The sequence below is a fragment of the Crocuta crocuta genome, unplaced genomic scaffold (genome assembly GCF_008692635.1).
Source record: "Crocuta crocuta isolate KB4526 unplaced genomic scaffold, BGI_CrCroc_1.0 scaffold6, whole genome shotgun sequence".
NCBI lineage: Eukaryota > Metazoa > Chordata > Mammalia > Carnivora > Hyaenidae > Crocuta > Crocuta crocuta.
The window spans coordinates 9,077,658-9,089,021 of record NW_027531917.1 but is presented as its reverse complement, the minus strand read 5'-3'; the positions used below and the strand labels follow the sequence as shown (position 1 = coordinate 9,089,021).

At 34.8% G+C, this 11,364-nt stretch overlaps 1 protein-coding gene and 1 pseudogene across 5 annotated transcripts in view; both read left to right on the top strand.

Annotated features, from left to right (window-relative positions):
- The window catches only part of EPHA3 (EPH receptor A3), a 351,638-nt gene that overhangs the window by 194,515 nt on the left and 145,759 nt on the right, over nt 1-11,364 (top strand). The window lies entirely within an intron of this gene.
- Nucleotides 3,696-4,202, top strand: LOC144240545 (superoxide dismutase [Cu-Zn] pseudogene; annotated as a pseudogene).

The window sequence follows — 11,364 nt, the reverse complement described above, 5'->3', positions numbered from 1 at the left end:
TTTTAATATGAATATGTTAGTAATTTGCAACTATAGATTTTGAGTTGAGAAATGATGTTTAACTCAGCAAACATTATGAACCCTCATCATGGTTATAGCTGGGTGCAGGTGATGGAGTGAGGTATTGAGATTTGTGGAGTGGTAAAAAGATTTGTATAAAAGGAGCTGGGAATAATGATCAAATGCTACTCAATAATTCTGTGTCAATAATAATAATTAAGAAGGTTAATATTGTGGGGTGCCTGGATGGCTCAGTCAGTTAAGTATCTGATTCTTGATTTCGTCTTAGGTCATGATCTCATGGTTCATGGCATCAAGCCCCACATCGGGCTCTGTACTGAGAGTGTAGAGCCTGTTTGGGATTCTCTCTCTATCCCTGACCCTGCCCTTCACACATGTGTTCTCTCTCTCTATCTCTCAAAATAAATAAACATTTTTAAGCAAAGAAGGTTAATGTTGAATACATATGTAAACCAGATTAAATGGCAAAGGCAATGGGTTCAGGAAGATATTCAATCATTTTTTAGGCTACCTTTTCATATAAATGGTCACTCATCCTGAATCACTATATTTGGGAGACAAACAAGAAAAGATAGTAAAATATTTGAGAAAATTCTTAGAAATTTTTGAGAAATTAGTAAAAAAAAAATGTTTCAACATTGTAGACTGCAAGACAGTGAAGAAGAAGCCCTTTGAGTTTTAGCAAATGGAGAATTGGTCTTGATTTTTATCTCAGTAGTTCTCATTAAATTCATAAAAGTTGGAAAGTTAATGGGCATCAGAAAGTAGAAAGAGGAGAGGATACCTTTTCCATAAATTGTTTTGGAAATAAAAAATTACTAGTCACATCAGCATGGAGAAGGGGACTATGAGAGGATATTCTTTTGTTTGTTCTGTTTAGGAAAGGAGTGTTGAGTTCACCTATAAACCATTGGAGGCCAGGCTAATGCATATGAGCAATCCTAACTGACAATATCTAATGTGGGTGAGGTTACGAGAATCCCATGCAGGTGGAGGGAATATGAGAGAGAGATAAGTACTAATTGTTAGTTTTAGACTCTCAAAGTCATGAGGTTATTTGGCGATTAGTGCCATGCATTTCTGACCTCCTGCCATGCACATGTACACACACACATGCACACGCACAGAGCCCTACGGCTGTCTGCGCCTTTATTAACCTATTTCTCATATTCGGAGCATGAAGCATGTAGTTTAGTCTTTACTGTTATTGTTATTTTAATTAATTTATTTGATAGCCTGCAAATAAGAATACTTTTGGTTTTAGTGCCAAGCCTGTGTTTCCTGTGTCAACAATAATTTAAGTCAAACTTCTAAATGTTTTTAGTAAGTAACTGAATACAGGCTTAAAGGCTTTGAGAGATATCTGGGTCTATCCTTCCTTTCTTCTTTCTACACAGTGAAATACCTCCACACACACAAATATTCTGTTTCATAATGTCACTCTCAAATCCTGTGGATTTTGTCACTATAAGTTCCACATCTTGTGAATTAAAGCTCAGAAAAACGGGACTCATTACCTCAGAATGAAGATTCATATAGTAAGTCACATCTCTGATGGAAAACCCACAGGGTGAGCTTCACAAGCCTTAAATTCTCTGTTCTTAGTAGAAAGTGGCACAGTTTCAAAAATGTCCACAGACTGTCTCACAGTAGAGCTTTTAATGAGCTGGTATCTGTGCAACCCGTTGAGCAGTTCAAACCAGGCTTCTTTATATATAAAGGAGATATATAAAAGTAAAGGACAAGTAGGTAGAAAAGCATATTAGATCACGAGAGCACTAATTTTAAGGGATAGGAAACATATAAAATATAATATTTCTAGCTTTTAAAGAAAAAGTAGAAATTGAAGAGATTCTCACAATTATCTGTATAAATGCACAGAATAATGTCAGACTACTTTGGGAAAATTGTGAAATGCTTTCCTAAAAATCTTAGTGTTCAATAGTGTTTCTAAGCTGTATATTCTTATTGATAAATAGTTTAAGAGCACTTTGAGGAGATGTAGGTTAGTTAAAATTATTTTAGTTCCTCCATTTCTTGATATAAGCCACCTTTTTTTTACATTTTTTTTCATATTCTGGGTCATACTGCAATCTCCAAAAACTCACTTATTCACTTCGCCAAAAGGCAGAAACACATTCTGCTAAGTAAAACACCTATTAATTAGTAATGAACTCCTTCCTGGAAGTCAATAAATAAAATAAATCTCCCAGTAATGCATCACTGTTATGTCTTGTTAGCTGTTTGAATATAAGACCTAGATAATTAAGTTGGACTGCTGATGTGTTGACAAATATATTATCAACATAGTAAAAAAGAAAATTTTAGTCTTTTAGAGATATCTTACTCAGCCTGTAATTGTTTTGTTTGTGTTGTTTTATAAGCATAGAGATTAGAAGCACAGTCCTTGAAACCAAAATGCCTGGATTCTTATCCATTTCCTGACTAGTTATTTCACTTATCTGTACTTGGTTTTCTCCCCTTTATCATGGAGCTCATAATGATACTGATATAAAGGATTGTAGTGAAAATTAAATAAAATGTCAGGAAGATACCCAACAAATAGTAAGTATTCTGTGAATGATCACTCCTGTTACCTAATAGTTTCTCTCTTATTTTTTAAAGAAAAAATACATAATTATCCTCCCCATGGGGGAAAAAAAGGAAAGAAAGAAAAAGAAAAAGAAAGAGAAAGAAAATGTATTTCAGATCTGGATTGCTAAGAGAAAAACACATAACATGAAAGAATTTAACTTTAACACATTTTCCTTTGTTCCCCTAACTATTAACCTTGACAGAGGAGTGCTGACGTTTTGGAGAAATGGACTTTTTGGTGAATGTTGCCATTTCTTTGTTCTTGCTTTTGACTTTTACTGTGTTAACCAACAAATTAAGTGAAACCATGCAAACACTGGTGTCCAAAATGGAACAAAAGGTGATATTGGGAATTGAGTAACTGAGACAGATTTTAAAATTCTGCATTTTGTTTTCCATGTATATCATCCACTTAGGCTGGAAAGAAACAAATTATAATCATGAGTCAAGGCATTTTCAGAATTTTCAGATGTGCTCAAGTTCAACATTCTCTTTAGTGCTAGCCAAAAGACCCAATGGATTTAGGGGAATCATGGTCCAAGCCATTAAGTTTCTCTTAAAATTCATGTTTATTATTCCAATTTAGGGAATATGGATTGTCTTTCTTCAGCAAATGCCAACTCTGGAATTGTTTATTATCTATTTTATTAATACTTCCAAAGGCTCTTTGACCTCAGAGTTTTCTTCCTTGGCACAGACACTTGTATTTTCAACACTTCATAGCTGGCAGTGCGACGTAGAATATTTTCCATGTAATGTCTCAAAATATTCTGGTACTTGTCTGATGTGGAATTGGCCAGAATATTGAAGAGTGGCTTTGGGGATGGTACAACTTAGGCATAATTTTGTGGAAAGGAGAGGAAAAGAGCGACACCAAAAATGAAAAGAAAATCCTTAAAGTAAATTAAATGACAATTAAAGTTATAGAGGTGGAAGTATGAATTCTGTGTGGCTTTTCGGGGTCTTGGCACCTCACTTCCTGTGGTCAGCTGAGTCCTCCACAAAGGATTTTTGGTTTACTTATTTCAGGCCTTGGGTCACATATTTCTGACCTGTGGTAATAATAAAATCAGCATGTAATGTGGTGTCAGCATCTTATGTGGCATCTGCTGCTGCCCTCCCAAGTCATAGAGATGAAGGCTGGGTGCGTGCTGAAGGGCCAGGGCTGGTGGAGGACACCATCCATTTCATGCAGAAGAGAGATGGGCCTGTTGTGGTACCAGGAGCCATTACAGGATCCACTAAAGTTGAGCGTGGATTCCATGTCCATCAATTTGAGGTAACACACAAGGCTAGACCAGTGTAGGTCCTCACTTTCATCCTCCATACAAAACACATGGTGAACCAAAGGATCAAGAGAGGCATGTTAGGGTCCTGGGTAATGTGATTTCTGTTAAAGATGTGTGGCCAGTGTGTCTGTGGAAATTTCTCTGATTGCACTGTCAGGAGACCATTCCATCATTGGCCACACAGTGGCGGTCCATGAAAAACCAGATGGCTTGGGCAAAGGTAGAAGTGAAGAAAGTATACAAACAGGAAATGTTGGCCATTGTTTAGCTTGTGGTGCAGTTGGGATCTCCAAGTAAATATTCCCTATATTCCCTAGCACATCATATGAGTCCTAGTAACTCATCTGTTATCTTGCTAGTTGTAGAGATTTAACTTAATAAACATTAAACACGGTAACCCTAAAAGTATAATTTGTGTGACTTTTTAATTGCCTTAGGTACCTGCAATGAGAACTGATTTATGATCACTTAGAAGATCTGTATAATATTATAAAACTCATATTCAGTTAAAATATCTATTTCAACGATCTCTATATTTTACCAGACTTAATAATCATATATGGGTATTAAACTTAATTGTCTGAATTTCTTTACTTCTCAGTCAAGTCCACAATAAACAAATACACCACACAGCACTGTATTTTGAACCTATTAAAGCATCGAAATAGAGACTCTAAAAAGAAATCACTGTATAAACTTTTTGCTGGAGGACTTATAGTACTCAAGGCTTATAATAATCCTTATCCTATCTATTTATTAATAAGTCTTACAAATCCTAAGAAAACTTCTAAGAAATTGAAGATGGTGTTTTTTAGACACCTAAAATGTAACAGTTTGTTCATAATTACACAATAACTTACTTTTATAGAATTCTTGGGATTTTCTGTATAAACAATCGTGTAGTCTGTGAATAAAAACAACTTTAAGTATTCATTTCTAATTTTATCTTTCTCCTTTAAAATTTACCTATATTTGTTTTGTGTGTTTCTGTAATATTTCTAGATTCAGATACATTTCTAAGTGTATTTTCTTCTCAGTGTGATGTTCTTTTATGTCCCTCCTTATGTCTAAAGACATTTATTTCCTTTAAGTTTGTTTTGTTTGATGTTAATATGGTTGCTCCGATTCTCTTACTCTATTATATGCATGGTGTATCTTCTCCCATTTTGTCACTTCCAACTTATTTTTGATTTTGAATTTAAAGTGTATTTTTTATGGATATTATCTAATCAAATCTTGCTTTTCTGACCCAATTTCATTGACTCTGCCATATGTGTGGACAGTTTCATTCTTTCTCGTTCAATGTAAAAGTTAATATGTTTGGCTGTAGGTGGGCCATTTGCTATTTGTTTTCTGTTTCTCTGAGTGCTTTTTTTCCCCCTTTCTGTTTCTCCTTTAATCTTTTCTGGTTCTTTTATACCATGATTTTGATACAACAGTTCATTCATGCATCATTTTGATTCCTCTCTTAAATAATACTTCCTCTTAAACAATTCCTCTTTTAAATAATACTTCTTTTAGTTACTTTTTGGTGCTTTTTAATGACTTCTACATCTCTAACTTATCAAAATCTACTTCAGGTTGATAGTAAATTGCTTCTGGTAAAATATAGGAAATTTTTATGAGCATAGCTTTCCCTTCCCCCTGCTATTGTCATCATAGGTATTATATATGTCTTCTTATAAAATTAAGTCTAATGTTTAACCACTCATGTGACTTTTAAGTAATTTAAGAAAAGAGACACTGTATTAGTGAATAGTAACAGAAAGGGATAAAGTAAAAATTGCTAGACTTGCACTCTGTTATCTTTGTCATTCTAGCTTCTAAATACCATCAGTCAGATAAAATAACATCTCTTATCATGGGAAATATATAGTTTTCATAGAGCAAACTATTCTTGTAAAAATTCCACAATTTTTGTGACTCTGTGGTGTAACCTTAGAATTGAGATAATTATATTAATTTGATATTGTACACACAAAAGGAGACAAACCCATACTCTAAGCATTAGCATTTTATATTGCTTTACATTTTACTAAGCCCTTCAACATGCCTTTCTCCATTTGGTTATGCTCGAGGGACCTACTGTTACAGAATATTACACATGAGTTAAATATGTCCTGGGAAGCCAATTTTTTGCCACAGATTATGTAGTCAAATTTCAAATTTTGTCAAATCCAGTCACTAATTTCACCATGAAATTATCAGCACATGGTCAAATCAATTTTTTGACCCTACATAAAAAGCTTCTTTTCTAACTTTTAAGGTAGTTTCTAATCTACATTTTTGTTTTGTTTTGTGACACTGAAAGCATAGGACTAAATTTTTGTATAAACTGACGGGGCATGAGGATTACATGGGATCAATAAGATACTTTGTTCAAACAATGGGAGAGCTTTAATACAGTGGGGGATCAATGTGATGTGATGCAAAGCAGTTTGCAATGTGCTTATCAAAGACCCAGAGCACACTGATTATAAAGTGAAAGTGCATGGAAATAAAGTATGAAAGGATACAAATGAAGACACACATTTTCATGACTGTGCCTCATTTCCAGAACCCGGTGATAGCCTTGCCTTTCTCAGCATGCTACTCACTGATGACCTCATCGGTAACATAAGATGCATTCAGCTATCTGGCACCTAGATGGCAGCCGACAAACTGTAAACACAGTGCCTTCAAATGGACCATAAAGCCTGACTAAAATCTCCAAATTGTAATAGGAATACTTGTTACATCATTATGTCATTTGGGTCCATCCAGCAAATTACTCCCTGATGTTTATATTTGGGGGAAAAATGTGTGTGTGTGTGTGTGTGTGTGAGTGAGAGAGAGAGAGAGAGAGACATGTGAATGTGTGTGCAAAACTTATTTGATTTGGTGTTTGTTAGAATGTACCATCTTCTCACAAGCATGTTTGCCAAAAAGAAAATGGACTTGAGAAGGACAGTGTTAGGGAGCATGCTTTGATTGTGTCAGTCATATTATGTAATGAGACATTTGGAACAGGAGCCATAGTTTGGCACTCAGTAGACAGGAACGATTCAGTGCACCTTCAGAAATTAATAAGAACTTCTTTGTCTTGTGGATAGTAGCGACTCACACAAATGTGTTACCATTGATCTGCTTTAGCAATGACATTTAATCTTGTTTTAGGAGACTCTCCCCTAAGGTTAAATGAATATTGCTATCTTTTGATTTAGGATGCTTGAAACCTGGGAAGAGAATTTTCTATAAAAGAAAAAAAAGAGGCAATGTTATCTTCTTAACCATGGAAGTTTTAGCAGTTCAGGCCTTGCACTGGCTTTGCCTCTCAGACAGCTTCCTGGAGAGAAGCGAGTGAGGCTCAAACTAAGACAGTAGGTGCCGGCACATTTAATTATGGTAGATGAAGCATGGTCTCAAGTGAAGATTTATTCTCATTTTAGAACTTCATATTCTAATTGACATTATTCCTTAAGAATATGAATCTGGGATACAGGTTCCCTGAATTATCTCTGAAGCATTATCATAAGAAAAACATGCCCACCGAGGTGTTCGTCAGTCAAGAGACAGCTTGAGTGGGGTATCTGTCAACCCAGATATAGAAGCAGGGAAAATCGATGAGTCATATTTTTGTACCCACTGGAAATACCTTTCTGATACGTAATATGAATATAAAAAGCATTCCTTGAAAGGACTCACACTGAAAGAGAAGCCCTCTGAGAACATACTCCTTACCAGGGGAGCTCTTGTGGGGAAGAAAGTGTTTGTCAGTATTTAACTCTTTCAAATTCTATAGTTTGGCACAAAAGTTAACACAAGAGGAGAAAATCATCCTGAATTATGGATGTTTTGTCCTATTTTCATGGCACCAGGTGGGAGTGCTAACACTTAATCAGTCTCTCTGGCATTATTTCCCATCCATATTGCCAACTTCATCACCATGAAAGATGCCTTGATCCTATTCTGTGGTGTCAAGAACAACAGGCCACAACATCAGTGACATTCTAATCAGCAGGGCATCAATTCACATTACTTGTTATCAGATATAATATTTCACTAATGTATTTTGACAACATGTGACCACAATACACAGGTCTCTCTTCTCAATATAGATATAGATGTGTAGATACATATACAGTTATATAGGTGTATATATATATATATACACACACATATATATTTTTTAACGTATGGTATACCATATATATCTTAAAAAGGAGATTAACCACAAAGCACTTTTTTTCTCAGCGTTTTTAGATTTTGAAGGCAGAAATATTCTCTTTAAAAATATGCTACAGCTTTTGCCTTAAGAGTGCCTAATGTGCTTTTACAGAAAACTAACCAAATCCATAGATTTGGGGCCACACTTTATAGTTACATATGTTAAAACAATGCCCTGACTGAAATGCTGAGAATTGAAAAATGCTAACACTGTCTACAAGTACCGGTTGTGAAGTATAACTGTAAGATAATAAAAGCTCCTTTTTAGGAGCTCCTGCTCTATATTAACCCTTTACAAATGGTCTTTTCAGTGTTCACAATCACACTTTGAGGCAGACATTTCTGTGTTCAGTATGCATCTGTGGAAATTAAGTTCAAAGAGGTGAAATAACTTTGAAGCAATCACTCAGAAGGCAGCCAAGCCCTGATTCTCCCAGAGATCATTCATCATCTGCATGCACTTTCTACTGCTATTCAAGGCCACTCTCTCTCCTTTCTTAAAATCTATTTATCCAGATATGACATTATTCCTAAATTAGAAAAATCATAAAAATAGAAATTTGGGGCAGCCGTTAAAAGAAAAGTTTGCAATGTGATACAAAATGTTGGTCACAGAAAGTCAGATTGAAATAATTTAAAACATCTTCACAATTAGAGTTTTTCTTTGGAATTGCCTTTTTTTCTTTGTTTACTGTTTAATAATTAGGAAGACTAGGAGGTATACCATACTAGTGTTTTCAACTAGCAGGGAAGAAAAGAAAGACCTGATAAATATTAATGGGCAACATTAATAATTATAAATATAATATTAATGCACTGTTGATCCAAGACAGATTTGGAGCACAGGAAAATTTCAAATCTAGGTATATTTGAATCAGGCTCTGTATTGCTGAAGAGCGGGGCATTACTGACAAATGGTGGTGGGAAAGGATATGTGTAAAGAGATACTTGAAGAAAAATAACAAAATTTCCTTTAAAAGTAAACTTTCCCNAAAAAAAAAAAAAAACAGCCTCAACTATATACTATGATAAAATGTATCTTGATATACATTGACCTATAAAGTCAGAACTATGAGATATCCTGGATAGAAAACAACATTTTCATTAGAATATCAAAAAAGTGTTAAGGCTTCTGCATTTCCCGTCCAAGAAGAACATAATTTTTATTTCTAATAATGTAAGCTATTAATATGAATGTATGCTATCTACTCAGTATGTAAGACAGACGAGACCTTTTCCTTAGGTTATTTTTACAGTTAAAAAAAAGAACATTTTGTATCAGACCAAAAATAATTCAAGCAGATGAGGTAATGCATTCTTTTGCATCACTTCTACATAAGCAATATTCTTTGAGGTTTCTAAGTGACTTAAAAGGCGATTTTATAGGTTGAAATATTGTCCTTCCTGGTTTTATGGCCAGAGCAAAACAGTACTCGTCTGGAATGCATATAATATTGCACACGGGGTTAATTAGGTTAGGGATGAATTAATTTGTAACAATTTCCGTTATTTGACAGGCATCAATAATATAGTATATTACTTGCATTCCAGACATCAGCATACTGCCATGACCCAGTCAGATTCAATTTGGGAAAATCTTGGATCATATGAATATTTTATTATTGATTTTTTGTAACATCATATTTTACAATCAGGCTTGGTTATAGAACACCATAATAACTTGAGGAGATATTTTAGAAAGCTATACCATTGATGAATGGAAATCATGCTTTCTATACAGAAATCAAGACTTGCTGTTCTCTCCTTGAAATGAGATGTTAAGGTATAATTTTGTACATTATTAACATCTATTAAAGGTGTTTTTTTTTCCTAAGCAATTTCCCCATCCTTTGATTGGATGGTTTTGTCACACGGGAGGGTTGGGATATGATGATAGTTTGTATAACTTGGTTATCTTGGCTTCTTTTCAAACCCCTTCTACTTCAGCCTCTTTCAGTTGAGTAATTTGACTTTTACTAAAAATCCATCCATGTATCCAGGCTCTCATTCCTTTGCACAAAATGATCAGATAAAATATCTGATTTTGCACATAAATGATGAAATGGCAGGCTAGCTTCATGTAGAAGAGATATGTTGTTCATTCCTATGGTTAATTGCATTGCACCTCTAAACAAGAGCTTACAGGCATCAAAAACCTAATTGTAGAACTTTTAGTTATGGAGATGCCAAGCTGTATGCATTTACAATGTGTAAAAATGCAAAATGCCACAACTAGAGATTGACAGAGTTATAAAGCACAAGTTAATTGCATTTAAACAATTTTGTGGAATCAGAATTATGCACACACACACACACACACATACACACACCTCCCCAAAGGAACAACAAATGTCAGTGTTCCTCAGGCTACAGGTCTGATAGCTCAATCCACTTTTCTTCAGTTCTCACACTTTTCATATTTCATTCAGAATATTTTACTCTTGCCCATGCTTTTGTTGAAATCATTGACCCTAATATTCATATATCCCATTCATCACCCTCTATATCGCCTTCCCAGTATCATTTACTTTTTCCAGGTTCCCAAAAGTAGGCAGCTTACAAACGAGCAAAGGGAAAGTGTGTGTGTGTGTGTGTGTGTGTGTGTAAGAGAGAAAGAGAGAGAGAAAGAGAGGGAGAGAGAGAGAGAGAGAAACCAAGGAACAGACTCAACTATAGAGAGCAAACTGATGGTTACCAGAGGGGAGGTGTGGGGGGTAGGGAAGATGGGGGAAATAGGTTATGGGGATCAAGGAGTGCATTTGTCATGATGAGTACCAGGTGATGTATGGAAGTGTTGAATCCCTGTATTGTAGACCTGAAACATATATTACACCATATGTTAACTATACAGGAATTAAAATAAAATAAAAAATTAATAATAAAATTAAATTAAATTAAATTAAAATATAAAATAATGAAAGCAAATCAACAAAACATTTTGTTTTGCAAAAACAAAATGTAGCCAATGTAGCCAGTTTTCTAAATTTCTATTCATAACTGTAATTTCTCTTTTTTCTCAATTACTTTTTCCTACAGAATCTAAGAGCTTTGGTTAGAGAGACTGAGAGTAGAAGTGGAGGCAGGAGAGTGATCAGGAGCAGAGCCCACACTGTGACATGGCATGTGTGCTAGCCACCCAAAATGCACACACAGACATATGCGTACACATATATATGTATGTATTAGAGTTAATTTGTCTCAATACATATTAACTACCAACTTTGTATCAAGCAGTGTTAAGATATATAATATA